The sequence below is a fragment of the Hyla sarda genome, chromosome 11, assembly GCF_029499605.1.
Source record: "Hyla sarda isolate aHylSar1 chromosome 11, aHylSar1.hap1, whole genome shotgun sequence".
Classification (NCBI taxonomy): Eukaryota; Metazoa; Chordata; class Amphibia; order Anura; family Hylidae; genus Hyla; species Hyla sarda.
Window position 1 is genome coordinate 67,206,282 of NC_079199.1, and position 13,520 is coordinate 67,219,801.

At 40.1% G+C, this 13,520-nt stretch overlaps 1 protein-coding gene across 20 annotated transcripts in view; it reads left to right on the forward strand.

The window, feature by feature from the left end:
• The window catches only part of LOC130294838 (death-associated protein kinase 2-like), a 318,537-nt gene that overhangs the window by 205,399 nt on the left and 99,618 nt on the right, over window positions 1-13,520 (forward strand). The window lies entirely within an intron of this gene.

Consider the following 13,520-nt stretch of genomic DNA (forward strand, 5'->3'; position numbering starts at 1 on the left):
TTTTTTTCTTAAAAAACCTTGTTGTTTATCCGTTATCATCTGTTATTGCAAGTTAATTTTTTTAATCAGGTTTTTAACCTTTTTTTTGTAAAGCTGTACTGAGCATGCTCAATACAAAAAACTGATGTTAAAAACCTGACAATAACTGATGATAACGGATGTTTTTTTATTTATTTTTTTACATCCGGTTCCCCTAGACTTCAATGTTAAATTTTAACGTCCAGTTTTTCACAAAAATTTGTGCATGCACCGTCTTTTGTGCTGGAAAAAATAACTGACATTAGTAAAAACGGACAGGCCTGATGCAAAAGGATGTTCAAAAAATCCCGTTGACATGAATAGGTTTTTGTTGACGGACGTTTTCAGGACTTTTTACCGGGAGTAATAACGACGGAGGTTTTTTACTGGATGATACCTGTAGTGTGAAAAGGGCCTAACTTAGATAAAAACATAAAAACATAGGGCACATGTATAACCCAAGATTTTCAGATCACTGAATTTGATGGTGGAAACGCAATAATAAGAAGGAGACCTTGACAGTTAAAACCAGTTTTCCTTTGTAAAAAAACAGTTCTTACTGAATGCCTTTAACAACTAGAAATTACTGCTTTTCCCTAGTTGAAACCAGTTCTTATTGAGCACATTTGTAGAAACTAGAATTAACTGCTAATCAAAAACCTAATGTCAGTTGAAACTAGTTTAAACCAGTTAAAACTGGTTTAAACTAGAGAAAGATAGTTTTAACAAAATTAGAAAACTAGTTTGAATAAAATGACTGTAATACATGAAGAAAGTCAGGCACCTGACAATGTAGATTAATTTGATCATTCAGAGGCGGTATTAGCTGGTATGTATCATTGAATTTGGTTTTAAAAGTAGTTTTAACTAGGGAAACATGTTTAACCCCTTAACGCATATGGACGTTTATGAACGTCCATTAGCGTCTCCTGAGGTATGATGCGCGCTCAGCAGATGAGCGCGCATCATACCCAGTGGGCCCCGGTTGCTATAAGCAACTAGGATCCATGGCTAATGCCAGACATTGCCGATTGCGGTGATCTAAGTTATCAATGTACTGCATGTTATAGTCCCCTATGGGGGCTATAACATTGCAAAAAAAAAAGTTAAAAAAAAAAAGTTAATAAAGATCATTTAACCCCCTTCCCTAATAAAACTGTGTAAATAAAAATAAACATAAGTATCATCGCCACGTGCGTTAATGTCTGAACTATAATAATACATTTTTAATTAAACCGCACGGTCAATGGCGAATGCGCAAAAAAAATGATACCGATAAAAATTTCAGATCACTGCGCAAAAAATGAGCCCTCATACATGGAGAAATAAAAAAAGTTATAGGGGTTAGAATAGGACAATTTTAAACGTATACATTTTCCTACATGTAGTTATGATTTTTTTCAGAAGTAATACAAAATCAAACCTATATAAGTAGGGTATCATTTTAACCGTATGGACCTCCTACAGAATAAAGATAATGTATCATTTTTACCAAAAAATGTACTGCATAGAAACGGAAGCCGCAAAACACAAAATGGCTTTTTTTCTTCCATTTTGTCGCACAATGATTTGTTCTTCCATTTCGCCGTAGATGTTGGGGTAAAATGACTGATGTCATTACAAAGTAGAATTGGTAGCGCAAAAAATAAGCCATCATATAGATTTTTAGGTGCAAAATTGAAAGTGTTATTGTTTTTAGAAGGTGATGAGGAAAAAACGAAAATGCAAAAACTGAAAAACCCGGGTTAAGTGAAATTAATTAGTTAAAAGCAATTAAAAGTGTTAGTTAGGAATTAAAAATATTTCTATGGTGTAGTATTTGTGGAGGATACAGCAATATTTGGTAAAACATACAGGACCCAGCAGTTTTTGTATTAGCAGTAACATTCTAATTTGAACGAAGGCGTTCAGTAAAAACCTGGTTTTACTTGAAGTTCAGTCAAACTGGTTTTCACTATTGAAAAGCAGTAAATTCTAGTTTTCACAAAGGCGTCTAGTCCAAACTGGTTCTCAATAGGAAGAACTAGTTTTAGTTGTGTATATATATATGTTATCAAGAATATTGTTAAAATGGAAATTTATCCAAAATGTCACTAAAATAATGTAGCGTGAATGAAATATAAAAAAAAAAACGGGTTGCGGCGCAAGCCTGCATACCTGATGAAGAGCTACTGTTGCTTTGAAACGTGTTGTAAAGTGGCTAATAAAAAAGTTTCTTATCCCATACTCTGACACTGAGTGGATTGCGCCGCAACCCGGCATTTTTGGAATATTTCATTCACGCTGCAATCCTTGGCTGAGAATCCACTCCATGCCGACACTGGGAAGGCTGCACCATGCTACTACAGTCAATGCACTTAAGTGGTTGTGTCTAATAACATAACTGAACCAGGTGAGCACAATACAATAAGAAGGGCTTTCTGTTCTTTCCCCCACTGTATCTAACTGTGTGTATGAACGATATCATGCCATAAGGAGCTCTGCCTTCTTTTATTCATAGAGTTTTTGTACTAAAATAATGTAGACGTCTGGCTTGGATTGGCTTCCTACATGGGAAATAGATGCTTGGTGACAACCACTACAGTCATCATTTCAGTACCTATAATCTTTCCATGGACCCTGAATTAAATAGAAATCTAAATTGCTATGGAATATAAATTGGTAATACAGGTTTATGTCATTCAGAGCCTATAAAAAGCTATATAAGCATGTTAATGCAGTCTGCAGTAGTTGTCATCTATTATCTTTAACATACTATATGTAAGAGACCATGGAATCCTGGATGGCAACCACTTTAGAGAGAGGTGATTTAAAAATAGTTCAGTGTAAAACTCATATTTTCATTGCTTTTAATTTATATACAAAAATGCTCATAAGCTTACGGAAATCAATAATTAAATTATTTTTATATTATGATTATTATAATTATTTTTGTGCTCCCCCCCCCACCTATACCTTTCTTAGGTGGATCATGTAGTAACCTAAAATGGTTATATAGTCCTATAAGGTAACAGAGAAGCCTAGTAGCTGTCAATGAGTTAACAATCCATGGAGAACTGCAATGAGTGAGAAACCGTTGAGCACTATCAGATTGTTAATATTGCAGTTGCAGTTAATAACTCCACAAAGTAGTCAGTGGGAAGAACATACATGCTGCCTAAAACCCTGGATTAAAATGAGGTATAATTTACCTGGATCTGCAGTCTGGTCCTGGAGATAGACCCATTATTAGCTGGCATTCCTAATTTGTTAAAGTGGTTATCCAGGAAAAAACTTCAAATATCAACTGGCTCCAGAAAGTTAAACAGATTTATAAAATACTTCCATTAAAAAATCTTAATCCTTTCGGTACTTATGAGCTTCTGAAGTTAAGGTTGTTCTTTTCTGTCTAAGTGCTCTCTGATGACACGTGTCTCGGGAACCGCCCAGTTTAGTTTCAAAATGTTTTTATTGAATTTTATAGAACCGCCCAGTTTAGAAGAGGTTTACTATGGGGATTTGCTTCTAAACTGGGGGGTTCCCGAGACACGTGTTATCAGAGAGCACTTTTACAAATCTGTTTAACTTTCTGGAGCCAGTTGATATATAAAAAAAGTTTTTTCCTGGGTAACCCCCTTTAATAGCCAACATTGCACAATGGAGGTGGGACCTGTCTTGGAGGCAGGGAGGCTAGATATGCTGGGTCCCACATCCATTGTGTAAAGCCAACAATTAACATATTAGCAATTCCGGCTAAAAATGGGTCTATCTTCAAACCCAGACCACTGATAGGGGTAAGGTACACCTATTTTAATCTGGTTTACCGGCACTATACTCCCGTGTATTGGGTTTAGTGCTGGTGAACCAACTGTCAGTTACCCTATAATATAGCAAATGATTCATGCCATGGTGTGTCTGGATAGCTTATTTCATTTTGTTGCCATTAGACCAAAGGATTGCACACTACTTTGTCTGTAAGGGTGGATTCACACCACGATTTTGCTATACAGTTTCAGCATACGGTTTCATAAAAAAAATGTATTTAACCGTACAGAAAACCGTGCCCATAGACTTCCCATTCAAAACTGTATGCACACTAATGTATACGGATGACTCCGTTTTTCAAACCATATGGTTTTTACTTTTTTTCGGACAGAAAACCATGGCCTACCACGGTTTTTGATCCGGGTGAAAAAACGTATTAAACTGTATACGTTTTTTTTTTTAAACATGGGAGTCAATGGGAACCATATGTGCGTACGGTTCTATCCAGTGTTCACCATACGGTTTATGACTTTCCACAGTTTTTTTTCTTGAGAGTTCAATCAAACAAGTGAAACGTTATTAATAAAGGAGTGAAAAGTTCAAAACATATACGTTTTTTTTTCCTCAAAAAACGGTTGCAACCGGACATCATTTTTCAAACTGTATAAAGATAAAAATGTGTACACACGTTTTGATACAGTTTAGTTAGGTTTTGAGGAATTCATTTTTTTTTTTTTTTTTTTTTTTCAAAAACCTGATACGGGAACTGTATTGGAAAAACGTGGTGTGAACCCAGCCTTACACTTTATTCTCTGAAGACTTTTGATTTATTGACTGTGTGTTACAATCTATAAATTATGTATAAACTGCTCAGTTATTCAATAAGTTATATTAAACTCTAAAATTAAACTAGAGCACAATGATAGAAAAAGCCCAGAAAATCATAGCTGGTTCTGAAATCATAGAAAAACGTTCAATGACTGCAAACGTGATGGGCTAGTTAATAGTCATAGAGCTCATTAATATACAGTATAGCTCAAGGGAAAAGAGAGTTTATTAATCTCTTGGTAATTTATAGGTTGATGAAAAAGAATATAATAAAAAAAAAGTCAGTGTTTGCTCACAACAGGGAATGATACGACTAACATGGTTTTGAATTAGAGATCCGATATTCGCATTACTCTCAGCATACAGAATTTTAGATCTTCATAATTGTTCAGATTTTGGATCAGACCAAAGAGTTTAAAGGTCCCAGGACAGAACACGTGTCCTTTTTTTTTTTTTTTTTTTTGTCGTTGAGAATGTTAAGATTACAAATTACAGCACAGTCTGAAAATACAAAATACACTGTACCAAAATAATAGTGATATACAGTGCCAAACGGTACAGTACTCAAATGACATCATCAAACAGTGTTCAGATAATACAACTAAACATTGCTAAAACAATGCAACCCTTAAATGATACAGCCAGAGAATACATAGTTACATAGTTAGTACGGTCGAAAAAAGACATATGTCCATCAAGTTCAACCAGGGAATTAAGGGGTAGGGGTGTGGCGCGATATTGGGGAAGGGATGGGATTTTATATTTCTTCATAAGCATTAATGTTATTTTGTTCCAGGAATGTATCTAATCCTGTTTTAAAGCTGTTAATTGTTCCTGCTGTGACCAGTTCCTGAGGTAGACCGTTCCATAAATTCACAGTCCTCACGGTAAAGAAGGCGTGTCGCCCCTTGAGACTAAACTTTTTCTTCTCCAGATGGAGGGAGTGCCCCCTCGTCCTTTGGGGGGGTTTAACCTGGATCAGTTTTTCTCCATATTTTTTGTATGGGCCATTAATATACTTATATACGTTTATCATATCCCCCCTTAAACGTCTCTTCTCAAGACTAAACAATTGTAACTCCTTTAATCGCTCCTCATAGCTAAGATGATCCATGCCCCATATTAGTTTAGTCGCGCGTCTCTGCACCCTTTCCAACTCCGCAGTGTCCCTTTTATGGACAGGTGCCCAAAACTGAACAGCATATTCCAGTTGAGGCCGTACCAATGCTTTATAAAGGGGGAGTATTATGTCCCTGTCCCTTGAGTCCATGCCTCTTTTGATACATGACAATATCCTGCCGGCTTTGGAAGCAGCAGCCTGACATTGCATGCTATTCTGTAGTCTGTGATCTACAAGTACACCCAGATCCTTCTCTACCAGTGACTCTGCCAGTTTAATCCCCCCTAAGACATACGATGCATGCAGGTTATTAGTACCCAGATGCATAACTTTACATTTATCCACATTGAACCTCATTTGCCAAGTGGATGCCCAGACACTTAGTCTATCCAAGTCATCTTGTAACTTATGCACATCCTCTATAGACTGTACCGTGCTACAAAGCTTGGTGTCATCTGCAAAGATAGAAACAGAGCTGTTAATGCCATCCTCTATATCATTGATAAATAAATTAAACAACAGCAGGCCCAGTACTGAACCTTGGGGTACACCACTAATAACCGGGGACCAATCAGAGTACGAATCATTGACCACCACTCTCTGGGTACGATCCATGAGACAGTGTTCAATCCAGTTACAAACTAAAATTTCCAAACCCAAAGACCTTAACTTACCTGTCAGACGTCTATGAGGGACAGTATCAAATGCTTTAGCAAAATCGAGAAACACTATATCATAGTTACATAGTTACATAGTTAGTACGGTCGAAAAAAGACATATGTCCATCAAGTTCAACCAGGGAATTAAGGGGTAGGGGTGTGGCGCGATATTGGGGAAGGGATGAGATTTTATATTTCTTCATAAGCATTAATGTTATTTTGTTCCAGGAATGTATCTAATCCTGTTTTAAAGCTGTAAATTGTTCCAGCTGTGACCAGTTCCTGAGGTAGACCGTTCCATAAATTCACAGTCCTCACGGTAAAGAAGGCGTGTCGCCCCTTGAGACTAAACTTTTTCTTCTCCAGACGGAGGGAGTGCCCCCTCGTCCTTTGGGGGGGTTTAACCTGGAACAGTTTTTCTCCATATTTTTTGTATGGGCCATTAATATACTTATATACGTTTATCATATCCCCCCTTAAACGTCTCTTCTCAAGACTAAACAATTGTAACTCCTTTAATCGCTCCTCATAGCTAAGATGTTCCATGCCCCATATTAATTTAGTTGCGCGTCTCTGCACCCTTTCCAACTCCGCAGTGTCCCTTTTATGGACAGGTGCCCAAAACTGAACAGCATATTCTACGTGAGGCCGTACCAATGATTTATAAAGGGGGAGTATTATGTCCCTGTCCCTTGAGTCCATGCCTCTTTTGATACATGACAATATCCTGCCGGCTTTGGAAGCAGCAGCCTGACATTGCATGCTATTCTGTAGTCTGTGATCTACAAGTACACCCAGATCCTTCTCTACCAGTGACTCTGCCAGTTTAATCCCCCCTAAGACATACGATGCATGCAGGTTATTAGTACCCAGATGCATAACTTTACATTTATCCACATTGAACCTCATTTGCCAAGTGGATGCCCAGACACTTAGTCTATCCAAGTTATCTTGTAACTTATGCACATCCTATATAGACTGTACTGTGCTACAAAGCTTGGTGTCATCTGCAAAGATAGAAACAGAGCTGTTAATACCATCCTCTATATCATTGATAAATAAATTAAACAACAGCGGTCCCAGTACTGAACCTTGGGGTACACCACTAATAACCGGGGACCAATCAGAGTACGAATCATTGACCACCACTCTCTGGGTACGATCCATGAGCCAGTGTTCAATCCAGTTACAAACTAAAATTTCCAAACCCAAAGACCTTAACTTACCTGTCAGACGTCTATGAGGGACAGTATCAAACGCTTTAGCAAAATCCAGAAACACTATATCCACAGCCATTCCTCTGTCAAGGCTTCTACTCACCTCTTCATAAAAGCAAATTAGATTGGTTTGACAACTTCTATCCTTAGTAAACCCATGCTGGCTATCACTTATAATACAATTATCCCCTATGTATTCCTGTATGTAATCCCTTATAAGTCCTTCAAACAATTTACCCACAATGCACGTTAAACTTACCGGTCTATAGTTTCCTGGCGAAGACCTAGAGCCCTTTTTGAAGATTGGCACCACATTCGCCTTGCGCCAGTCCCTTGGCACAATACCAGACACCAGAGAATCTCTAAATATCATGAACAGGGGTACAGATATTACTGAACTTACCTCTCTAAGAACTCTTGGGTGTAGTCCATCCGGTCCTGGGGATTTGCTTACATTTATATCACTTAACTTACCTTGTACCATCTCTACATTAAGCCAGTTCAGTACATTACATGATGTGTTACCAGCACTGACCTGGCCAATGTCATCTCCTTTTTCCATAGTGTATACAGAACTTAAGAACCCATTCAGTAGCTCCGCCTTCTCTTGATCGCCTGTGACAACCTCCCCATTATCATTATTAAGGGGTCCTACATGCTCTGTCCTTGGTTTTTTTGCATTTATATATCTAAAAAAATATTTAGGATTAGTTTTGCTTTCTTTGGCCACCTGTCTCTCGTTTTGAATTTTTGCTGTTTTTATTACATTTTTACAGATTTTATTAAGCTCTTTGTACTGTTTAAATGTTATCGCTGACCCATCAGATTTGTATTTTTTGAAGGCTATTTTTTTGTTGTTTATTGCCCTTTTAACATCATTTGTCAGCCATGTAGGATTTAGTTTTAATCGTTTATATTTGTTCCCCTTTGGTATATATTTAGCTGTATAGTTATTTAGAGTTTATTTAAAGATGTCCCATTTACCTTCTGTATCAGTATTTGAGAACACCTCCCCCCAGTCTATGTCCTGTAGTGCAGCTCTCAGCCAAGGGAAATTTGCCTTTTTAAAGTTATATGTTTTTGCCTTCCCCGCCTGTCTTTGTTTTCTACATTTTAAGTCAAAAGTAACTATATTGTGGTCGCTATTACCAAGGTTTTCCCACACAGTTACATTACCAACCAGCTCTGCGTTGTTGGAAATGATCAGATCCAACAAGGCATCACTTCTTGTTGGGTCCTCCACAAACTGGCCCAGAAAATTATCCTGCAATAAATTTAGGAATTGTCGCCCCTTTGTAGTTTTAGCCAACCCCGGACCCCAATCTATATCTGGATAGTTAAAATCTCCCATTATTACCACTGTACCTGCCCGGGCGGCCCTCTCTATTTGTTTATGAATCCGAACTTCTATCTCTTCAGTGATATTAGGGGGTCTGTAGATTACCCCAAATATTATTTTTTCAGTATTTCCTTCCTTTTGTAATTCTACCCACAGTGACTCCACCTCCTCAAAATCATCACACACTATGGCATCGTTCACACTGACTTTCATACCACTTCTTACATACAGACAGACTCCACCACCTTTTCTGTTCATTCTATCCTTGCGAAACAATGTAAACCCCTGCAGGTTGACAGCCCAGTCATGCGAGGAGTACAGCCATGTCTCAGTGACCCCAACTATATCAATATGTTCCTCCAGTATCAAGGCCTCAAGCTCCCCCATTTTATTTGCTAGGCTTCTGGCATTTGTGAACCTACACTTTACATTTCCATCCTTTATGTTATTGGGGTTAATGGGATTCAAGGGTGTAAGTTTTATTTTCCTATGAAGCCTATTCCTATTAACTATTCTAACCCCTCCCTCCGCTCCACCCCCAGGTACATTTATAATTCCCACCTCTCTATCTACACTATCTTCCCCCTCTTTGCTGTAGGTTCCCTCCCCCCAAGTCCCTAGTTTAAACACTCCTCCACCCTTCCAGCCATCTTCTCCCCAAGCAAAGCTGCACCCTCCCCATTGAGGTGCAGCTCGTCCCTACGGTAGAGCCGGTAACCGACAGCGAAGTCAGCCCAGTTCTCCATGAACCCAAACCCTTCCTTCCTACACCAGCTTCTGAGCCACTTGTTTACCTCCCTGATCTCCCGCTGCCTCTCTGGTGTGGCTCGTGGTACTGTTAGTATTTCAGAAAATACTACCTTGGAGGTCCTTGCCTTAAGCTTGCGGCCTAAGTCCCTGAAATCATTTTTAAGGACACTCCACCTACCTCTTACTTTGTCATTGGTGCCAATATGTACCATGACTGCTGGGTCCTCTCCAGCCCCGCCCAGCAACCTGTCAACCCGATCCGCGATATGCCGAACTCGTGCGCCAGGCAGACAACACACTGTTCGGCGATCCCAGTCTTTGTGACAGATTGCCCTGTCTGTCCCCCTAATAATTGAGTCCCCCACCACTAGTACCTGTCTGGCCTGCCCTGCACTCCTCCCTCCCTCCTTACTGGAGCAGACACCCCCCTGGCGGTCAGAGGCAGTATCCTGCTGCAGTTCTGCTAGCTCTGTAATGGCATCCCCCTCATCTGCCAAGCGGGCAAACTTGTTGGGGTGTGCCAGTTCAGGACTAGCCTCCCTGACACTTTTTCCCCTACCCCTCTTTCTAACTGTAACCCAGCTAACTGCCTGACTGTCCTGCAACTCCGTCCCACTGTCCTTCCCCATCTATTCCCGAGAGTGCCTGCTCAGTGAGCACGAGACTCCTCTCCATGTTGTTAATGCTTCTCATTGTTGCCAGTCGCCCCTCTAGATGCATCTGGGCTTCCAAACGGACAACTAGCACACATCTCGCACAACAATATGCACCCTCAAACTGTTGTTCAAGGATTGCATACATTGAACAGGATGTACATTGGACTGCATTTTCCAACATGGAGGCCAACATGACTTAAAGGGGTACTCCGGTGGAAAACTTTTTTTTTTAACCTCTTCAGGACGCGGGGCGTATGCATCCACCCTGCATCCCGAGTCCTTAACCCCTTGGGGACGGAGCCCATTATGACCCTAAGGACGGGAGCATTTTTTGCAAATCTGACCACTGTCACTTTAAGCATTAATAACTCTGGGATGCTTTTACTTATAAATTTGATTCCAAGATTATTTTTTCGTGACATATTCTACTTTATGTTAGTGGTAAATTTTTGGCGATACTTGCATCCTTTCTTGGTGAAAAATTCAAAAATTTCATGAAAAATTTGAAAATTTCGCATTTTTCTAACTTTGAAGCTCTCTGCTTATAAGGAATATGGATATTTCAAATAAATTATATATTGATTCACATATGCAATATGTCTACTTTATGTTTGCATCATAAAATTGATGAACTTCTACTTTTGGAAAACATCAGAGGGCTTCAAAGTTCAGCAACAATTTTCCACTTTTTTGCAAAATTTTCAAAATCGGAATTTTTCAGGGACCAGTTCAGGTTTGAAGTGGATTTGAAGGGTCTTCTGGTTAGAAATACCTGATAAATGAACCCATTATAAAAACTGCACCCCTCAAAGTATTCAAAATGACATTCAGTAAGTGTGTTAACCCTTTAGGTGTTTCACAGGAATAGCAGCAAAGTGAAGGAGAAAATTCAAAATCTTCCATTTTTTACACTGGCATGTTCTTGTAGACCCAGTTTTTGAATTTTTACAAGGGGTAAAAGGAAAAAAATCCTCTCAAAATTGGTAACCCAATTTCTCTTGAGTAAGAAAATACCTCATATGTGTATGTCAAGTGTTCGGCGGGTGCACTAAAGGGCTCAGAAGCGAAGGAGCAACAATGGGATTTAGGGGGGCATGTCCCATTTAGGAAGCCCCTATGGTGCCAGGACAGCAAAAACCCCACATCGCACACTATTATGGAAACGACACCCCTCAAGGAACGTAACAATGGGTACGATGAGCCTTAACACCCCACAAGTGTTTGACAACTTTTTGTTAAAATCGGATGTGTAAATGAAAAAAAATATTTTTCCACTAAAATGCTGGTTTTTCCCCAAATTTTACTTTTTTAGAAAGGGTAATAGGAGAAAATGCCCCCCAAAATTTGTAACCCCATTTCTTCTGAGTATGGACATACCCCCTGTTTGGACGTCAAGTGCTCTGCGAGCGAACTACAATGCTCAGAAGAGAAGGAGCGCCATTGAGCTTTTAGAGAGATAATTTGTTTGGAATGGAAGTCGGGGGCTATGTGCATTTACAAAGCCCCCCGTGGTGCCAGAACAGTGGACCCCCCACATGTGACCCCATTTTGGAAACTACACCCCTCACGGAATGTAATAAGGGGTACAGTGAGCATTTACACCCCACTGGCGTTTGACAGATCTTTGGAACAGTGGGCTGTGCAAACAAAAAAATTTAATTTTTCATTTTCACGTACCACTGTTCCAAAAATCTGTCAGACCCCTGTGGGGCATAAATGCTCACTGTATTCCTTATTACATTCCGTGAGGGGTGTAGTTTCCAAAATGGGGTCACATGTGGGTATTTATTTTTTTGGTTTATGTCAGAAACCTGTAGTTTCAGCCACCCCTGTGCAAATCACCAATTTAGGCCTCAAATGTACATGGAGCACTCTCACTCCTGAGCCTTGTTGTGCGTCCGCAGAGCATTTTACGCCCATATATGGGGTATTTCTGTACTCAGGAGAAATTGCGTTACAAATTTTGGGGGTCTTTTTTTCCTTTTACCTCTTGTGAAAATAAAAAGTAAAGGGCAACACCAGCATGTTAGTGTAAAGTTTTTTTTTTTTTACACTAACAGGCTGGTATAGACCCCAACTTTTCCTTTTCATAAGGGGTAAAAGGAGAAAAAGCCCCCCAAAATTTGTAGTGCAATTTCTCCCGAGTATGGCGATACCCCATATGTGTCCCTAAACTGTTTCCTTAAAATACGACAGGGCTCCAAAGTGAGAGAGCACCATGCGCATTTGAGGACTAAATTAGGGATTGCATAGGGGTGGACATAGGGGTATTCTACGCCAGTGATTCCCAAACAGGGTGCCTCCTGCTGTTGCTAAACTCCCAGCATGCCTGGACAGTCAGTGGCTGTCCGGAAATGCTGGAAGTTGTTGTTTTGCAACAGCTGGAGGCTCCGTTTTGGAAACACTGCTGGACAATACGTTTCTCATTTTTATTGGGGGGGGGGACAGTGTTAAGGGGGTGTTTATGTAGTGTTTTACTCTTTGTTAGGTGTTAGTGTAGTGTAGTGTTTTTAGGGTACATTCACACTGGCGGGTTACGGTGAGTTTCCCGCTAGGAATTTGCGCTGCGGCGAAAAATTTGCCGCAGCTCATACTTGAAGCAGGAAACTTGCTGTAAACCCGCCCGTGTGAATGTACCCTGTACGTTCACATGGGGGGGGGGGGGGGGGGGGGGGGGACAAACCTCCAGCTGTTTCAAAACTACAACTCCCAGCATGCACGGTCTGTCAGTACATGCTGGGAGTTGTAGTTTTGCAACAGCTGGAGGCACACTGGTTGGAAAACCTTCAGTTAGGTTCTGTTACCTAACTCAGTATTTTCCAACCAGTGAGCCTCCAGATGTTGCAAAACTACAACTCCCAGCATGCACGGTCTGTCAGTACATGCTGGGAGTTGTAGTTTTGAAACAGCTGGAGGCACACTGGTTGGGAAATACTGAGTTAGGTTCTGTTACCTAACTCAGTATTTTCCAACCAGTGTGCCTCCAGCTGTTGCAAAACTACAATTCCCAGCATGACTGATCACAGAAGGGCATGCTGGGAGATGTAGTTATGCAACAGCTGGAGGTACGCAACTACAACTCCCAGCATGCCGAGACAGCTGTTTTCTGTGTGGGCATGCTGGAATTTGTAGTTTTGCAACATCTGGAGTGCTACAATTTAGAGACCACTGAACAGTGATCTCCAAACT